The following is a 19511-nucleotide window of genomic DNA, read 5'->3' as shown; positions in this document are numbered from 1 at the left end:
ACAGAGCTGACTTATAGATACAGAACAAACCATGGTCAGCAGAAGGAAAGGGAGTGGGAAAATGGGAAAAATAGCTTCAGGGGATTAAGAAATACAAACTTTCACTTATGAAATAAATAAGTCATAGGGATATAATGTACAATATAGGGAGTATAGTCAATTAGTCAATAATACTGTAATAATTCTGTATGGTGCATAATCTAGAAAAATATTGAATCACTAATACAATACATAATCACTAATATCTAATCACTAATCACTAAAATAATCATTAATGAAGCTAATGATTATATCTGAAACTAATATAATATTGCATGCCAATACAATAAGTTAAAAAATAGCATAACAAGTAAATAGGAAGAAACAAGATATATAAGTAAAATGCACAGTGTGACATTTTGTGTGCCCTGTCTCATGGTGACTTTCTTCTGTATATGATGATGAAAATTCATCCTTTTTCGGAAGAGTGTATGCTTAACATTGAACCACTGGATACTCTTTAAACAGAGAACATAGAGGAGGCACACTGGAACTTCACACCACAGCATAACCACTGGGGATGGACATCTGATGGCAGTGAGTCCAATCTCCTATTTGACGCTACAATCCCTGTTACAACACCTGGCAAGTGGTAATTTGGTTTTGTTTGACTAGTTTCAATACCAGATAGAGCACTATTTTAATTCCCTTAAACAATCTTTATATGCTTTTATTTTAGACATTTGTGCTCATCTTTCTGTAGGACAGATTGCTAAAAGTGGAGCTAATGAGGGAACAGGCATGCATGTTTCAGAGGCTGATTAACAATCTTTATTTCAAAGTCTATTTTGTTGGATATGAATATTGCTACTCCAGCTTTCTTTTGATTTCCATTGCATGGACTACTTTTTCCATCCCTCACTTTAGTCTGTGAGTGTCCCTAGGTCTGAAGTGGGTCCCTTGTAGAATCCATTCAGCCAGTCTGTGTCTGTTGGTTGATCTGACCAGTTACTGGAAGTTAAGTGAAGAGTACTATGATAGTGACTTCAGTCTCAAGGAGTCTCCACTCTTTCATGGGTTTTACTTCCAGGAAGCTCACCAAGTTTTCAAAGTGAAAGTATAAAAAGACTACCGTTGGGTTTAGGGAAGAGAGAGAGAAAATTAACCATTTTGAAATATTCCCAAAGTAGCCTCCAGAACAAAAACCTGTTCTCCAAATAAAATGACTTTCCCACACCTTATCCACTGAGAACAGTTACCCAGTTCAGCTCCCTCTAGACTTTGTGTTGCTTAAGTGGAGGTAAAAAATGAATAAGAGACATGGCTGAAGTGAGTCCAGAGACCCAGCCTCTCAAAAAACTGACATTTAATCAGAAGATCAGAGACCACTTCTCCTTCCACATCACTGTATCAACAGAGCTACTGTATAACAACAGTGGATTAAACTGAAAGATTGCATGATACAGAATTTATTTAATAAGGAGTTTTTAGGAAAAGACAAAAGGAAATAAGGAAAAAAGCAAGAACACTACTGAAGTTTCTTTCACATCCAGCTACAGTAAACATTAAACATAGCTCAGCTCTATTTAGATTAACACAAAACCTCACACAGGCTTATTTTCTGCCCAATCTAGTCTGTCTACCAACAAAAAAATTACAAGACAGGCTAAAAGGCAAGAGAAACACAATCTGAAAAGAAAAGTCAAGCTTCCAAACCAGTTTCAGGTATGAGACAGATTTTGGAATTATCAGATACAGAATTAAAAACAGCTTTGATTAATATGTTTAGGCCTGTAATTGGAAAAAAAAATGGACGATTTGTAAGAACAGATGAGTACTGTAGGCAGAGAAATGAAAACTCTAAGTATCAAAAGGAAAGGTTATAAATTGAGAATGCCATAGAGAAGTAAAGAGTTTCTTTAGTGGGCTCATCAGCAGACTGGAAATAACTAAGAAAGAAATCAGTGAGCTTGAAGGTAAATCACTAGAAATCTCCTATGAAATAAGAGAGAAAAGAAGAAAAAAATAATGGAAAAAATAGAATTCCTAGGAACTTTGGACCAATTACAAACATGTAACCTACACACACTAGAAATACCGTGAAGGAGGGAAATAATCTGAAGGAATATTTGAAATAATAATGACAGAGTATTTTTCCAAGTTAATGACAGACCTCAAACCACAGATCCAGGAATCTCAGAGACTATCAAGAAGGAAACATACCAAAAAATCTACACTTAAATCTATTAAAAATATAGATAACTTATTTAAAAGCCATGGGGATGAGAGGGAGAAAGTTTTGGAAGAACTAGCGAAAAATAGCACCTTATCTACAGAGGGAAAAGAATAAGAATTACGTAATATTTCTTATCAGAAAACATACAAGCAAGAAGATTTTTACTGAAATATTTCAGTTGGTGGGGGAAAACCCACTAATCTAAAATACTATAGCCAATGAAGTGATTCTTCAAAAGTGAAAGAGAAATAGACCTTCTCAGATGACAAATTGAGAGAATTTTTTACCAGTACAGCTGACCAGCAAAAATGTCAGAAGCAATCTCCAGTTTTTAACCACTCTTTTATGTTACTTGTTTTGCAATATATTCAGAAAAATCATTTGATAAAGTTAAACCCTTTGCATAAATATACTAGAATACTAGGAATAGAAGAAAACATTTTTACATAAAAAAATTATGTTTACTAGAAATTTTTATATGTTAGATACCTTTTGTTTTAATTTAATGACTACGAAAGAATACACCCTACCACTTCTCTTGTCCAACATTTATTCCCTCAACAGATACTATACTGCAAGCACTCTCCTAGGCACCAGGATACAGTTTGAAAGAAAACAGACAAAAAATTTAAAAATAAGTAGAAAGAAAGAAGGAAAATAATATATGTCAGAAATTAATCTACATTAAGGAAGAAAGTTTAGAGAAAGAATAAAGATAAAATGTTTTGTCTTTTCCATAATTAATAATAGTAACAAAATATTGGGTAAACATAGCATATGGATAAGTAAAATGAATAACAAAACTGTTAAAGGATGGGAGGGAAGAATTGAGATTACTCTGCTATATGGTATATGCATTATTCATGGATGGTATAGTGTTTGTTGAAAATTGACTTAGATTAGTTGAAAATATATATTTAAACTGTTAAGGCAAACACCAAAGAAATATCTTTAAGTATCTAAGAAAGAATATGAAAATATAGCAATATATAATGCTTAATTAAAAGCAGAGAAGGCAGAAAAAGAGGTGGAAATTTTTAAAACAAATAAATAGCAAATGCAATGAGTATAAAACATTTGGGCTTCCCCGGTGGCTCAGTGGGTTAAGAATCCACCTGGAGTGTAGGAGACACAGGAGATGCAGGTTTGATCCAGGGTCAGAAAGATTCCCCTGAAGGAGGGCATAGCAACCCACTTCAGTATTCTTGCCAGGAAAATTCCCACCGAGGAGCCTGGCAAGCTATAGTCTATAAGGTCACAAAGAATCAGACATGACTGAATCGACTGAATACATAAAACAGTTACAAACATGGTAGGTGTTAATCCAACTGTAGTAACAATCAATTTAAATGTGAATTATCTAAATATACCAATTAAAAAGATGGTCTAAGCAAGACCCAACTATATGTTTTCTATAAGAAATTGCTCTAAATATAAAGACATGGGTTAGAAAGCAGACTTCAGAACACTGAAAATTATCAGAGATAAAGAAGACTGCTGCATAATTTTTAAAAGTTCTATTCTACCAAAAGAACAATATTTAAACAATCTTTAAAATGCATACATCTGTGACAAAGTGGCAAAATACTTGAGGCAAAAATTGAAAGAACTCTGATGAGAAATAAATAAATCCACTGTCATAGTTTGAGACTTCAACACCCCTCTTTCAATAATTAATATAGATCCAGCTTGCAAAAAACCAGTAAGGATATAGTCAAACTAAATAGCACCATTAATCAATTGGATATTGACATTTATAAAATACTTCATCCCACAACAGCATAATATACACCCTTCTAGAGCCCACGTGGAACTAAAATAGAGCATATTCTGGGTCATAAAACACATCTTAACAAATTCAAAAGAATAGAAATCATGTATTATCAGAACAATGGAATTAAACTAGAAATCAACAAGAGAAAGCTTCAGATTTCCAAAATATTTTGAGTATAAATTTTAATGAAATTTATACAGAATATACATATGGAAAACTAAAATGAAACAAATCAGTTTCTTAAGTAATTAAATAAATAAATAAAATCTAAATGGAGAAATCTTCCATATTCATGAATTGAAAGATTCAATATTAGGAACATGCCAATTCTTCCCAATTTAATCTATAAATGAAACACAGCCTCAGTTAATATTCCAAGGCATACTTGATAAATATTAACAAACCTATTCTAAAATTCACATGAAAACATAAAGAGAAAAAAAAAGAATCACCAACACAACACTAAAGAAGAACAAAATTGGAGGATAGACATTATCCAACTTTAAGACTTAGTATAAAATTGTAAAATAAAGGCAGTGTGGTTACCTGACAGAATAGTGACAGAATAGACAAATAGATCAATGGAACAAAATAGAAAACCGAGAAATAGAATCACATAAAGAGAGTCAAATGACCTTTGACAAAGATACAGAAGTAATTCAATGAAGCAAGAGTAGTCTTTACAACAAATTGTGCTCAATCAGATATCCCTTTGCAAAAAAAAAAAAACTAATCAAAGTGGATCATAGAAACAAATATAAAATGTAAACTTGCGGTGTAAAATTAAAGAAACTAATGTTTGAGATTGATAAATGTTGACTGTGTGGATCACAATCAACTGTGGAAAATTCTGAAAGAGATGGGAATACCAGACCACCTGACCCACCTCTTGAGAAACCTGTATGCAGGTCAGGAAGCAACAGTTAGAACTGGACATGGACCAACAGACTGCTTCCAAATAGGAAAAGGAGTACGTCAAGGCGGTATATTGTCACCCTGCTTATTTAACTTATATGCAGAGTACATCATGAGAAACGCTGAGCTGGAAGAAGCACAAGCTGGAATCAAGGTTGCCGGGAGAAATATCAATAACCTCAGATATGCAGATGACACCACCCTTATGGCAGAAAGTGAAGAGGAACTAAAAAGCCTCTTGATGAAAGTGAAAGAGGAGAGTGAAAAAGTTGGCTTAAAGCTCAACATTCAGAAAACTAAGATCACGGCATCTGGTCCCATTACTTCATGACAAATAGATGGGGAAACAGTGGAAACATTTTCAGACTTAATTTTTTTGTGCTCCAAAATCACTGCAGATGGTGATTGCAGCCATGAAATTAAAAGACGCTTGTTCCTTGGAAGGAAAGTTATGACCAACCTAGATAGTATATTAAAAAGCAGAGACATTACTTAGCCAACAAAGTTCCGTCTAGTCAAGGCTATGGTTTTTCCAGTGGTCATGTGTGGATGTGGAAGTTGGACTATAAAGCTGAGCACCGAAGAATTGATGCTTTTGAACTGTGGTGTTGGAGAAGACTCTTGAGAGTCCCTTGGACTGCAAGGAGATCCCACCAGTCCATCCTAAAGGAGATCAGTCCTGGGTGTTCATTGGAAGGACTGATGCTGAAGCTGAAACTCCAATACTTTAGCCACCTGATGTGAAGAGTTGACTCATTGGAAAAGACCCTGATGCTGGGAGGGATTGGGGGCAGGAGGAGAAGGGGACGACAGAGGATGAGATGGCTGGATGGCATCACTGACTCGATGGACATGAGTTTGAGTAAACTCCGGGAGTTGGTGATGGACAGGGAGGCCTGGTGTGCTGCGGTTCACAGGGTCTCAAAGAGTCGGATGTGACTGAGAGACTGAACTGAACTGAACTGAATGTTTGAGATCTCTTTGAAAATCAGCCTCATGATAACTGTTGGAGGAACACCATCTAGGAACTCTTCAGTGTGACAGACACCCCAGTGTGACTCAGCTGACTCTGTGCCCTTCCAAAAGCAATGTATTTTCCAGAGAAGACTCCAAAATCACCAACTACATCTAAGATCACTTTTGGCTGCTATCCTAAAGCACCCTGGCCACCATCCAGAGTCTCTGTAGAAACTTACTAATGGACTGAATATTGTCCTCTGTGGCCATCACAAGACCCTTCACCACTCCCCAAGACATAACCCTTCACTGGTGATCTCCTCACATAAATTATAATTTTCCAATAGGTAAAGACATCTTCCTTAGGGTTGGAAGGGGAATAATAGCAGGTAAGGGGATTCATTACTTCGGGAATAACTCTTTTTTCCCTTGGTTGTGTCTGGAAAGCTTTACAAAATTTAAAGGAAGTAACACCGTTAGTTCTAACGTGCCCCTTTCTCTGATGTACCAGCACGTCCTTTATGCTTTCCCCATCCCTAGCTATGTGGAAGAACATGATGAGGTTAGGTAATGGGAAGACTGGGCAGCTCTTGGTCACCTTTCAGGAATGACTCATTACTATTCCTCTTTTGCTAACCTGGATAAAGCCTCGCAAACTTTGGGGTGTAAATGATGCATATTTTCTGTAAAACAGCTGTCCACTGCACTTGTCCCACAGAGGAACATGGTCTCTTGAGATGAAATGAATAGACTGCCAGGTAGTTCTCCAGCGAAGATGGGTTTATCCAGGATCAACAGAGAATCGTAATTCTGGGTCTACAACCGTTGAGAGCCACATATAAGATTCTACACAGAAAGAAGAGGAGAACACTTTTACAGAGAGCAAAAGGAAGTTGGGGGAGCTATAATAAACGAAAAGGCCATGGCTTTTTATTGACTGAGTCATTGACAACAAAGAAGTAATTCTTTTTTCTTCCTGTTGAGCTTTGTATTGTCACCTGGTATGAGACCTCCCACTTCTGTGCTCCCAACTCTATTGAGTTGAAGTTTCTGTTTGTTAATTTTTTTTTTTTTTTTACATTTCCCACTTTCATCAAGATCTTTCTCTTGATCTTATTGAGCAAGTGTCAGGTTTTCTAGTTCCAGTGGCTTTTTATACCTCAGCACAAGAAAAGACCTTTCCTAGGTGTATGTAGTGTCTCATGTCAAAAGGAAAGCATATAGGTCAGAAATCTATTGAGGTTACATTTGAGTAACAAGAGGGGTAAGAAGAGAACTCTCTGGCATTTTTAATCTAAAGTCCATAGGTTGTTAAGACCAAAGATCAAAGTCTAACTAGAGGTCATCTGAAGTGTTACATCATCATCAAAGGTTTGGTGACAGGGGCTTCCCTGGTAGCTCAGTTGGTAAAGAATCTGCCTGCCATAAAGGACACCCTGGTTCAATTCATGGGTCTGGAAGATCCCCTGGAGAAGGGATAGGCTACCCACTCCAGTATTCTTGGGCTTCCCTTGTGGCTCAGCTGGTAAAGAATCCGCCTGCAATGCGGGAGACCTGGGTTGGATCTCTGGGTTGGGAAGATCCCCTGGAGAAGGGAAAGGCTACCCACTCCAGTATTCTTGGGCTTCCCTGGTGGCTCAGCTGGTAAAGAATCCACCTGCAATGCGGGAGACCTGGGTTGGATCTCTGGGTTGGGAAGATCCCCTGGAGAAGGGAAAGGCTGCCCCCTCCGGTATTCTGACCTGGAGAATTCCATGGACTGTACAGTCCATGGGGTCCGAAAGAGTCGGACACAGCTGAGCCACTTTCACCTTCAAAGATATCTTGGGAAAACCATGTCATCAGGTGTCATCTGCTTTAATTCTGGATAACACTTGCTTTCTGGTCACCAGACGATGTGCAGGTCTAGTCAGGGCTTCTGTACATGTGTTGTCTGAATACAACTCTCTATTCCTTGAGGTTTGGTGGTACAAGTGTTGATTAGCAGTACCTGATCAGGGCCTCTCCACTGAGACCAAAGAGACTTCTGGTGGTGCCTTGGAAATCCAATAGACAAAATCTTCAATTGCAAGGTCTGATGCTTAGGGTCTTTGTTTCCTAAGAGTGCACAGTGAAAGGATTATTCTGCCAAAGCATGCTTACTTGTAATGGAAGCAGTTAAGCCTTTGCAGTATTGGAGCATCTCCCAACTCAGCAATAGTGAGTCAAAAAAAGTAGAAGACAAGTACATTTGACATAAAGGGTGAGAGTTTATGATCCTTCCAAAAGGAGTGGATCTGAGATTTAGGAGGACAAATAGAATGCTTTTGGACAGGTATTTAAAGTGAAAGTGAAGTCACTCGGTCGAGTCTGACTCTTTGCGACCCCATGGACTGCAGTCCACCAGGCTCCTCTGTCCATGGGATTTTCCAGGCAAGAGTACTGGAGTGGGGTGTCATTTCCTTCTCCAAGCGATCTTCACAAGCCAGGGATCGAAACCGGGTCTCCCGCATTGTAGGCAGCCGCTTTACCGTCTGAGCCACCAGGGAAGTGCCCCTTGTAGCTCAGCTGGTAAAGGTATTTAAAGGGTCTCCACAAATTTGGCCATTGAGTCTTAATAATGCCATCAGTGCAACTGACTAAACCAGAGGACTGGGGGTGTTAATCACATTGAAAATGTTATAAAACCAAACAGTTATAAAGCCAACAGTTCACACTTGTCAAAGTAACTGGCCAGTAAAATGGGTTCCTTGATCACTATGAAGTTCAAGAAGAGTCCCCCAGGTAGGGATAATCATTTCCAAAAGGACTTGAGCTATAGATGAAGCAGTAGTCTGTCTGCAAGGGAAGGCTTCAATCTAAGATAAAAATATTTCACTTCTGTTTGGTTCAGTTGCTCAGTCGTGTCCAACTCTTTGCAACCCCGTGGATTGCAGCATGCCAGACTTCACTGTCCATCAACAACTCCCGGAGCTTGCTAAAACTTATGTCCATCAAGTTAGTGATGCTATCCAACCATCTAATCTTCTGCCATCCCCTTCTCCTCCTGCCTTCAATCTTTCCTAGCATCAGGGTATTTTCCAATGAGTCAGCCCTTCACATCAGGTGGCCAAAGTATTGGAGCTTCAGCTTCAGCATCAGTCCTTCCATCATTGAAAATTCAGGACTGATTTCCTTTACGATTGACTGGTTGGATCCCTTGCAGTCCAAGAGACTCTCAAGAGTCTTCTCCAACACCACAGTTCAAAAGCATCAATTCTTCAGCACTCAGCCTTCTTTATGGTCCAACTCTCACATCCATACATGACTACTAGAAAAACCATAGCTTTGACTAGATGGACCTTTGTTGGTACAGTAACATCTCTGCTTTTTAATATGCTATCTATGTTTGTCATAGCTTTTCTTCCAAGAAGCAGTCATCTTTTAATTTAATGGCAGCAGTCATCATCTGCAGCGATTTTGGAGTTCAAGAAAATAAAATCTGGCACTGTTTCCATTGTTTCCCCATCTGTTTGCCATGAAATGATGGGACTGGATGCCATGATCTTAGATTTTTGAATGCTGAGCTTTAAGCCAGCTTTTTCTCCATCCTCTTTCACCTTAATCAAGAGGCTCTTTAGTTCCTCTTTGCTTTCTGCCATAAGAGTGGTGTCATCTGCATATCTGAGGTTATTGATATTTCTCCCAGCAATCTTGATTCCAGCTTGTGCTTCATCCAGCCTGGCATTTTGCACATGATGTACTTTGTATATAAGTTAAATAAGCAAGGTGACGATATACAACCTTGATGGACTTCTTTACCAGTTTTGAACCAGTCCATTGTTCCATGTCTGGTTGTAACTGTTGCTTCTTGACCTGCATGCAGGTTTCTCGGGAGGCAGGTCAGGTGGCCTGGTATTCCCATCTCTTGAAGAATTTTCCACAGTTTGTTGTTATCCACACAATGACTTTGATATAGTCAATAAAGCAGAAGTAGATGTTTTTCTGGAATTCTCTTGCTTTTTTGATGATCTAGCAGATATTGGCAATTTGATCTCTGGTTCCTCTGCCTTTTCTAAATATAACTTGACCATACAGAGGTTTGGCAAAAGAGAGAAATTTGGAAAGCACTTTTGGCAATAAAAAACTAGCTAAGAAAACCTTGCAGTTAGAGCTTAGTTTTGGATTTGGGGAAACTTGGGACACCATGAAGTCTATCTCGATCTAGAATCCACCTGCAGTACAGGAGATGCAGGACACATGGGTTTGATCTCTGGTTCAGGAAGATCCCCTGGAGGAGGGCATGGCAACCCACTGCAGTATTCTTGCTTGGAGAGTCCCACAGATGGAGGAGCCTGGTGGGCGACAGTCCATGGGACTGAAAAGAATCAGACACGACTGAAGTGACTGAGCACACATGCATGCCCTAAATATCAAAGCAAAGTCTGGGGGGGGAAAGCAAGTTTTCCTTGATGATTTTATGTCCCTTTAAGAATAAAAGCTTTAGCATGTAGATATTGTCTTTCTTTGATAAGGCATGAGAAGGAAAACAAAGAAATCATCAACAAACTTAAACACAGCAGAACCTCTAGGAAACTTTATAACATCCAGATTAGCATTAAAGGTATGTGAGAAATCAGAGGGCATTCAATAAAACCCTGAAGCATTACTACCTGGATGATCTTTTTCCATGTGAAAGCAAAGAGGTATTAGCTTGCTTCTCCAACTGGAATAATAAAGAATGCACTGCATTAATCAATTATAATAAAGAATCTACTTCTGGTGGGAATGGATGTTAATAATGTATGGGGTTAGGAACAACAGGATATTGTGGGACAACCATGTTATTTATTTCTTGGAGGTCCTAGACACCCTCAGGCTTTAGGTTTTCTCATTAGTAAAATGGGAGTATTACAGAGGCTAGTATAAGGGAACGGTGAGGCCACGAGCCTGGTGACATTTTATTATGGATTTTATCAATGTGCCTTAAAGGGCTCCTTTACTTTCAGTTCAGTTCAGTTTAGTGGCTCAGTCATGTCCGACTCTTTGTGAACCCATGAACTGCAGCATGCCAGGCCTCCCTGTCCATCACCAACTCCCGGAGTTCACCCAAACTCATGTCCATTGAGTCGGTGATGCCATCCACCCATCTCATCTTCTGTTGTCCCCTTCTCCTCCTGCCCTCAATCTTTCCCAGCATCAGGGTCTTTTTCAATGAGTCAACTCTTTGCATCAGGTGGTCAAGGTATTGGAGTTTCAGCTTCAGCATCAGTCCTTCCAATGAACACCCAGGACTGATTTCCTTTAGGATGAACTGGTTGGATCTCCTTGCAGTCCAAGGGACTCTCAAGAGTCTTCTCCAACACGACAGTTCAAAAGCCGGGAAGAAGTTTGGAGGGATCTATTTAAATCTTGATGGAAGGTGAACTGTGAATTTTGTCATCATTATTTGGAGATTTTGCCCATAATGGAGATAGCAGCCGATTCAACAGGGACAAATAACCAGTGTTTCTAGAATCAGGTCTAGTACTGTCAGAAACAGAACAAATAAAAGGTGTCAATGGATTATTTAATCCACCTGGTTGGATACTTTCATGACTACTGTCAAATACTAGAATTGTTCCTCCCTGTGAGGAAGAAATTCCAGCACAGTACTTTTCTGAGAAGTCCCTTGGCTTAATAAATGAGTGGGCAGAAAAACTAAGCAGAAAATGCTGTGTATCTCTCAAAGGACCTAAGCAAAAAGCTAGCAATTGCCAAAGCCTGATCATATAAGTTAACTGAATGATCTCCCAGTTTTTCTTCTAGAGGACTTATAGGGTTTAATCGAATCAGTGATTTTCATCCAGTGCTAGGCCTGGTCTTACCAACAAGCGTACAAACTAACTGATGTAAGTCAGAAAAACCAGGCCGGTAAATGTGAATGATGATATTAGACTCGCCAGCAAATCTGTGAGAACATTTGATTACTTTGAAAAAAATCTTTGCCTGTGGCTCACAGTTAAGCATTAGTCAAGGCTTTTAAGAAATTAAGGATTTAGCTTTGAGGTCCTCAGAAGTCTGCACTTTAGAAAACATATGTTCTGATAAGTTCAGTGGGAAAAGATGTGGGGAGAATTTCAACAAAAAAAGGCAACTTGAGTGAGAGACCAGTGTGGGGAAGCTGAGAGCTTGCAGGAGGTGTAGGCAATGTAAGACAAAGGAGAGAGAAGGTGTGGACACAGGTCCAAGGGGGAAGGGCTGGAAGCTTCGGGAGCCGTTTTCTCTTTCCTTTATCTTTTATCTCGGTTAAACTTAAAATTTTATTTTGCAGAGAGGCAAGTTTAGACTCCTGATAACATCGAGGGGACTCAAAATACCAATCAAGATAAGCATCCCACCGAGTTCTGGAAATTTTTGAATGATTATAGTCCAATTTTGAGTTTTTAGAAAATTAAGCTTGGGGGTTTCAAAAGTTCCCCACAATGGTCATTGATATTCTAAACTGTCTTTGGTCAGGTCAGTTAGTTTAGTTAGAAATACACAAAAGGAAGGCTTTCAATTCTTAAATGTAAAATCAGCTGGATACCATGTAGGGGAGACACCTTCAAAATACTTAGATAACTGAGATCCCATTTCTCAGAGTTTTGTTTTGTTTTTTTTTAATAGAGTAAAAGATCAATTTTTAGACAGCTCCAACAGCTCAATTTAAACCACTTGCAAGCTTAAATACTAGCTGATTTTTAAAAAACTGCTGGTCCCCTAGGAGCCAGGTCAAAGGCTTTCTTAGCTGATTTCCCAGAATAGAGCCTCTTCCAAAGTAATAGGCTAAAGGCTGAAAACCCAACACAGAATAGGCTAAAGGCTGAAACACCCGCACTCCAAAGAAATAGGCTGAAGGTGTTTTCACATAGCTTCATCCTCGTGGGTCAGAGAGTGAAGAATCCGCCTGCAATGCAGGAGACCCAGGTTCAGTCCCTGGGTCGGGAAGATCCCCTGGAGAAAGAAATAGCAGCCCACTCCAGTCTTCTTGCCTGGAGAATCCCATGGACAGAGGAGCCTGGCAGGCTATAGTCCACGGGGTCTCAAAAGGTCAGACACAACTGAGCAACTAACACTACTACACTACTGCTTGATAGAAGCAGACAGATCTCAAAATCAGATTAAAGTACCACTTTAGTGCTTGCATGTAAAACAAGGCTTCAGCCAGAAAGGTGAAAACTTAAAATCAATCTCAGATGAAACCTGGAGAGCTTCACCAATATATTTTCCTTAGTAATTAAAGGAGAAAAAAAAAAAAAAAACCTGGAAGGCTTCAAACACAAAGAGGGTATGAACTCCGGCCCAGGAGAAAGACCCACCTTCAAACTCCAGGGTCAATGGGAAGAACAGTGAGCAGCAATGGGTTCCACACCTGATTGCTCACCGGTCCCAGAGTCTGTGGATCTTCTTTGTTCCCTACAAATGCGAGAAAAATACTAACCTGAATAAACAAGCTTGCAAGACATATATATATTTTAGAAAACTGGATCACGTGCAAGTTCCTGCTTGGCAAGGGAAAAAGAATGTATTTATAGACAGGAATTTGGGAGGGCTATAGTAAACAGAGTCCATGGCATTTCAAGGGCCGAGTCCAGCTTAGTGCGAGCACATGTTAAAGAAAAAGGAGTTTGTGCCAAGGCGCCATGGTGTTTCAATACTTTATTAAAAATAATGTTCAGAAATTGAGAATAAATATGACTTAAACACATAGAAGATATGCACAGTTTTGATCTCATTATTTCTTCACTCTTTCATCTCTTTGTTCTTTCATTTATATTCATGAGCTATCATTCGGTACTAATCATTTTCAGATTAAAAGCCAGCTGTCCATCATTTTCAACTGTACAAGTCATTTTCTTATGTGTGTTTCTGCCTGAGAAGGAGAAAATGTATTTTATAATCCCAACCAAGCTGATAAGATTTATTTATACTTCTGACAGGTAAAATACATGTTGCCTTTTTTTTGTATTTGCTTTGCTTAAATCTAGCAAATAATTTGTTTAAGAGACTTGCTTTTAGAACTTAAAATCTCCCAGTTATTCTGATAAGGCAAGTGTAGGAAATAGTTAACAAATCATTAATCATTTTATAATCATTCTACCAAAGAGTATATTATAAAAAGTCACAAACTAGAATTAGTAAGATGTTATCAAATTCTTTTGAAAATACTGTTTTTTGAGAATGGGCAACCTTCCACTACATTATTAAGTTTATAATCTAAACACAGAGACATTGAAGAGTTCAGATCATTGATTTAATGACAGAAAATGAATTCTCCCAAATAATATTAATCTGTAAACTGCAATAGCTATTTTCCAAATTCAGGCCCCGTAACAAACTTGCTGTGTTTACACTGTGAAAATGAAATGGATTTTTTTAAACAAGCACATCATAATCTGTGCATCCAAGTATGTGTCACTACTCAAAATAGTCATGTTAAAATATTTTCAGTTTATTGCAAGAATGTTACTATTCCTCCAAACATTTATTATAGCAGGACTAAATGTAAGTCACTATTTCTTCACATTTGATCACTGAGGAAAGCTTTCAGATCTTTCCTTGCTATTCTCTGGAACTCTGCATTCAGATGGGTATATCTTTCCTTTTCTTCTTTGCCTTTAACGTCTCTTCTTTTCCCAGATACTTGTAAGGCCTCCTCAGACAATCATTTTGCCTTTTTGCATTTCTTTTTCTTGGGATGGTCTTGATCCCGGCCTCCTGTACGATGTAAACAAGTAAGAGTAGATCAGTCGAAATGGTTTCTGCTCAGTGAAGGAGACCACCAGCAAAATGTAGAGGCGGATTACAGAATGAGAGGAAATAGCTGCAAACTGCATATCTGATAGCAGCTTAATGTCAAAAAATGCAAGGAACTCATACCACACAAAGCAAAAAACAAACCAGTTAGGGCATGAATAGACATTTTTCTGAATCAGACACACAAGTGGCCAACAGGTAGATGAAAAGGTGCTCAACATCACTAATCATTAGGGAAACACAAATCAAAATCACAGTGAAGTATCTTCTCACACCTGTTAGAATGGCTATCATCAAAAGGGCAGGAGACAAAAAATATTGGCAAGGATGCAGAGCGTACAGTTAGAGGGAATGCACCCTGGTACAGCCACAGTGAAAACAGCACGGAGTTTCCTCGAAAAAGTGAAAGTGAGAGTCGCTCAGTCGTGTCCGCCTTTTTGTGACCCCACGGACTATACGGTCCCTGGAATTCTCCAGGCCAGAATACTGGAGTGGGTAGCCTTTCCCTTCTCCAGGGATCTTCCCAACCCAGGGATCGAATCCAGGTCTCCCCACATTGCAGGAGGATTCTTTACCAGCTGATTTCCTTAAGATAGTAAAAACAGAACTATGATATGATCCAGCAATCCCACTTCTGGGCTTCCAAAGGAGATGTCCCAGCTGGCGCTCTTGGCAACGCAGGAGATGCAAGAGATACAGGCTTAATCCCTGCGTCAGGAAGATCCCCGGGAGGAGGGCATGACAACCCACTCAGTATTCTTGCCTGGAGAATCCCAGACAGAGGAGTCTGGCGGGCTACAGTCCATGGGGTTGCAAAGAGTCAGACACGACTGGGCAACTGAGCACACACAGGAAAAATTAATAATCTTTTCACCAAACATAGTGTCCCACACTGGAAAATTATTTTCCTCAAGAAGGGTAGGACAAGCCTTTCACTTCTAGGTTTTGCTTTTCTGCAGTTGTTGCTGCTTCTATTACAAACTTCATATGTCAATAAGGCAAGAATAATGTACAATTCAAACTTAGGCCTCCAGCTTCCCAGCTGCATATCTTTATAAGCAGCACAGAAATAATGAGTGGCAGTAGGTGAACCCATTTCTAACTTCAGACTAGACAATGAACTAGGTTGGTTTTAATTGCAATAAAAATTTGATGTTGTGTATAGAGTAACCTACAATATTTTCCCTTTTCTGTTCGGTTGACACATGAAAATTTTATGTTCAATTTTTGGATAAAAAGGTCAAAATCTATTCTATGAAAAGTCTGTTGCTGTTTAGTTGCTCTTTTGCAACCTGACGGATTGTATCCCAGCAGACTCCTCTGTCCATGGAACATCCCAGGCAAGAATACGGAGTGGGATGCCATTTCCTCCTCCAGGAGATCTTCCAATCCAACGATTGAACCTACGTCTCCAGCACTGGCAACTGAATTCTTTAGCACTGAGCCACCAGGGAAACCATTATGGACAAAAGGTCAATGTCAGTGCTTTTAAAATTTTGACATGCATACTAATCACTTAGGGATTGTGCTAAAATATATGTTTTACACAGCATATCTAAGTAAAGGTTTGAGTTCTGCATTTCTAACAAGCTCCCAGGTGAGGCTGATGCTGTTCTTCTAAGAGTTCTAACTGCATAACCACTTTCTGGCCTTATTACCTAAGTCCAGCAAAATACAGGCTAGTCAGAAACATCTCGAATTCCGACTTCACCAAGCTTCTGAGGAACTTTCTAATAGATAGATGATGTTTCCGTAGATGTGGGAGATAGGGATATGTTTGTCTAAACAGATCCTCAGGTGGTTCTAATGGCTAACCAGGTTTGGGAACCGCGATCCAAATTACAGCTTAAACAAATATGATGACACCAGAATAGTCACATAACACCCAGATAGCAAATCAACTCGTCCCTGTTTACCACAGAATGAAAAGGCCCAATCTTCTACACAGGTCCAGTCTTCTACAATCAGTTCTCTTTATGAGCTTTGAATTCCCATAAAAGAATTAAATGACGTCCTTAGACACTTGGTGTGAAGGAAATAACATTATTTTCCAAGTAGAAAATGAACAAAGTACGTGGGTATATATTTGCTTTAAAGGCACTTGGGTCCAGAGCAGGAGCTGCTGTAATATTCCCTGAAATGGTCAGATGATGCAGTTTCCAAGTCAATTATTTTCATTTTAATCTAAGGCTTTAAAAGAATCAAGAGTGCCGAGTATAAAATGTATTAGCATGTGCCATTCTAAGCTAGGTGAGAAAACAAATTTGCAAGTATCTTTCTCTAACCAGGGCTTTTTAATCACCTCTCCATTTCCTTTGACAGGAGGATGTATTCCAGGACTTCAGAAGAGCTTTGTGATTGAAGTCAGTTTTATAATGCTAAAATGGCTAGTAAGCCCAATTAGCTTGTACAGAATTGATTCACTGACTGCAATATTCATATTATTTTGAATAATAACACATACCAGTTTTGAATGCCTAAAATATGCTAGGCTCTGGGCTAAAAGTATTGTACTCACATGAATTAGCAAATACAAAACTAAGAGCTATTGCAAATTTACTAATATTAGAAGCATTTTATAAATAAGGGAAATGGAGGTTGGGGAAGCTGCCCATCTTGCAGTGTGTGGGTCTTAATGACAGCTGTGTTGGACTCTTTGCGACCCCATGGACTGTAGCCCGCCAGGCTCCTCTGTCCATGGGGATTCTCCAGGCAAGAACACCGGAGTGAGTTGCCATGGCCTCCTCCAGGGGATCTTCCTGACCCAGGGATTGACCCCAGGTCTCCCGCATTGCAGCCAGATTCTTTACCGTCTGAGCCACCAGGGAAGCCCTTGTTTTAATCCATACCTATATACATCGTATGCAGGTAGTATAAATTCCACTGTGACTTTCATAAATCTCTGAATTGATAAAGCAGAAATGGAGTCCATTTCAACTTCATAAAATTAAAGAACTGTCGTAGCATCAATGATCCCAGCTTTTTAGAAACCAGGGAAATAGTTTTCTCTGCACCAAAACACATGAGGATGCAGAGCCTAATTTAAGACAGGAAGCCTAGTGTTTTTGCTTCACTTCAACTTTTAAGTTAGATCCCAAATTACAGCCTATCATACAAATAGACCTCCAAATGAAAAAAATGTTCATAACCACTACTCATTGTGTTATTAGGAGGAAAAGTTCCCCCAGATTAGAGCAGCTTGGGGAGCCTAACAGGAAATGTACAAAGTTGTGGAGGAAAGTCTTTGCAGAAGTGGTAAGTAGGACCAACCAGGGCGAATCTTTGGGCGATCCCAAAGAAGAGATCTCCATGCTGAAAAAGTAAGATTTCTGAAGGTATGTCTGAGGTTTATTAACACTGCTACAGGGACTTATAGGAAGGGCTCCAGAAAGACTGTCTTAGGAAGAGACAGGGACACACTTTGGAAAACTGATGCAGTGCTGTTTAGAGGTATCACCTGCTAGCAAATGCAAAAGAAGAATGGAAGCAGTTGAGAGTATGATCCCATTGAAACAGATTTTTAAAATCAGAGCAATCCTGACGGCAGAAAAAGCATCCTATACTAAATAAAGTGCTCTTAACATAGCAGCAGAAAGAATCTTTGAAAGGAGAAAAATGATCAGAAATAAAGATAAAAGGAATTAGAGACAAAATGCTATAAATAAAAGTCATGCAAAGAAGATTGTTGCATTAGCTTCCTAGGGTGGTTAGACCAAAAACTACAAACTGGGTGACTCTTAACAATAGAAATTTATGGTCTCTTAGTTCTGGAAATCAGAAGTCCAAAATCAAGGGGTCATTATGACTATGCTTCTTCTGAAATCTTTTGGGGAATCCTTCCTTGCTTCTTCCTAGCTTCTAATGTTTTGCATGTAATTTTTGGTTTTCCTTAGCTTTTACTCTGTTATAACTCCAATCCCAATCTTAATTGACATGAAAGAAATGGCATTCTCTGAGTGTCTCTCTGTCTTCACATGGCTGTCTTCTTATAAAAAAAAAAATCAATCATATTTGATTAGGGACCCATGATACTCTAGCAAGACCTCATCTTAAATAATTACATCTGCTCTGACCTTATTTCCCTCTAAGTTCATATTCTGTGGTACTCGGGGTTAGGACATCAACATAGCTTTCTTGGTGGGGAGGGTATAATGCAACTTACAAAATCATATATATATATGTGTGTGTGTGTGTGTGTGTGTGTGTGTGTGTTTTTCTCTGAAGAGGAAATCTAAAACAATTAAATACAAGTATCTGAAACCATGAGGAGGAAATGGCAACCCACTCTACTATTCTTGCCTGGAAAATTCCAGGGACAGAGGAGGAGCCTGACAGGCTACCCATGGGGTCTTTGAAAAGTCACACATGCCTGAGCACACACATATATACATACATACACATCTAAAATCATAATTCAAAATTCAAGACATTTTCTGGAATAAAAAAACGGTGTAGATACACTATAAGCAGATACATGGTAAATGACATGGGTAAAATGACAACAATGTTAACTCTGACCAAAAAAGAGCTACTTATGAAAGAAAGAAAACTATCTTGTGCACATAAACACATTGAACTCCAGGAATAGTCACACACTATCTACTAGGTACTCCAAGCAGTGAGTGTACATAAAAATTTTCATCTAGCCTAGATGAATTTAAGTACCAAAAGAATTTGGAAAATGCAGAACAGAGGAATTATTGTACCCATGTGTTCTTCTTGAAGAATCTCCTACAGGAACTCTCCACTGAACCAATAAATAACTGGAGAAACTTCATTAAAATAGCTGGTGGCGAGCAGTGGATTTATTTAACTAGAGATCTAACACTAACACAAATTGGGGATTGGTGTTTTCAAAAAATACCCACAAGTTCTTTGGTATCCCTCTTTTTAAGAGGCTTGACTCTCTTCCTG

This window comes from Dama dama, chromosome 21, assembly GCF_033118175.1.
Source record: "Dama dama isolate Ldn47 chromosome 21, ASM3311817v1, whole genome shotgun sequence".
In the NCBI taxonomy this organism is placed as follows: Eukaryota; Metazoa; Chordata; class Mammalia; order Artiodactyla; family Cervidae; genus Dama; species Dama dama.
This window is presented reverse-complemented; position numbering follows the sequence as displayed.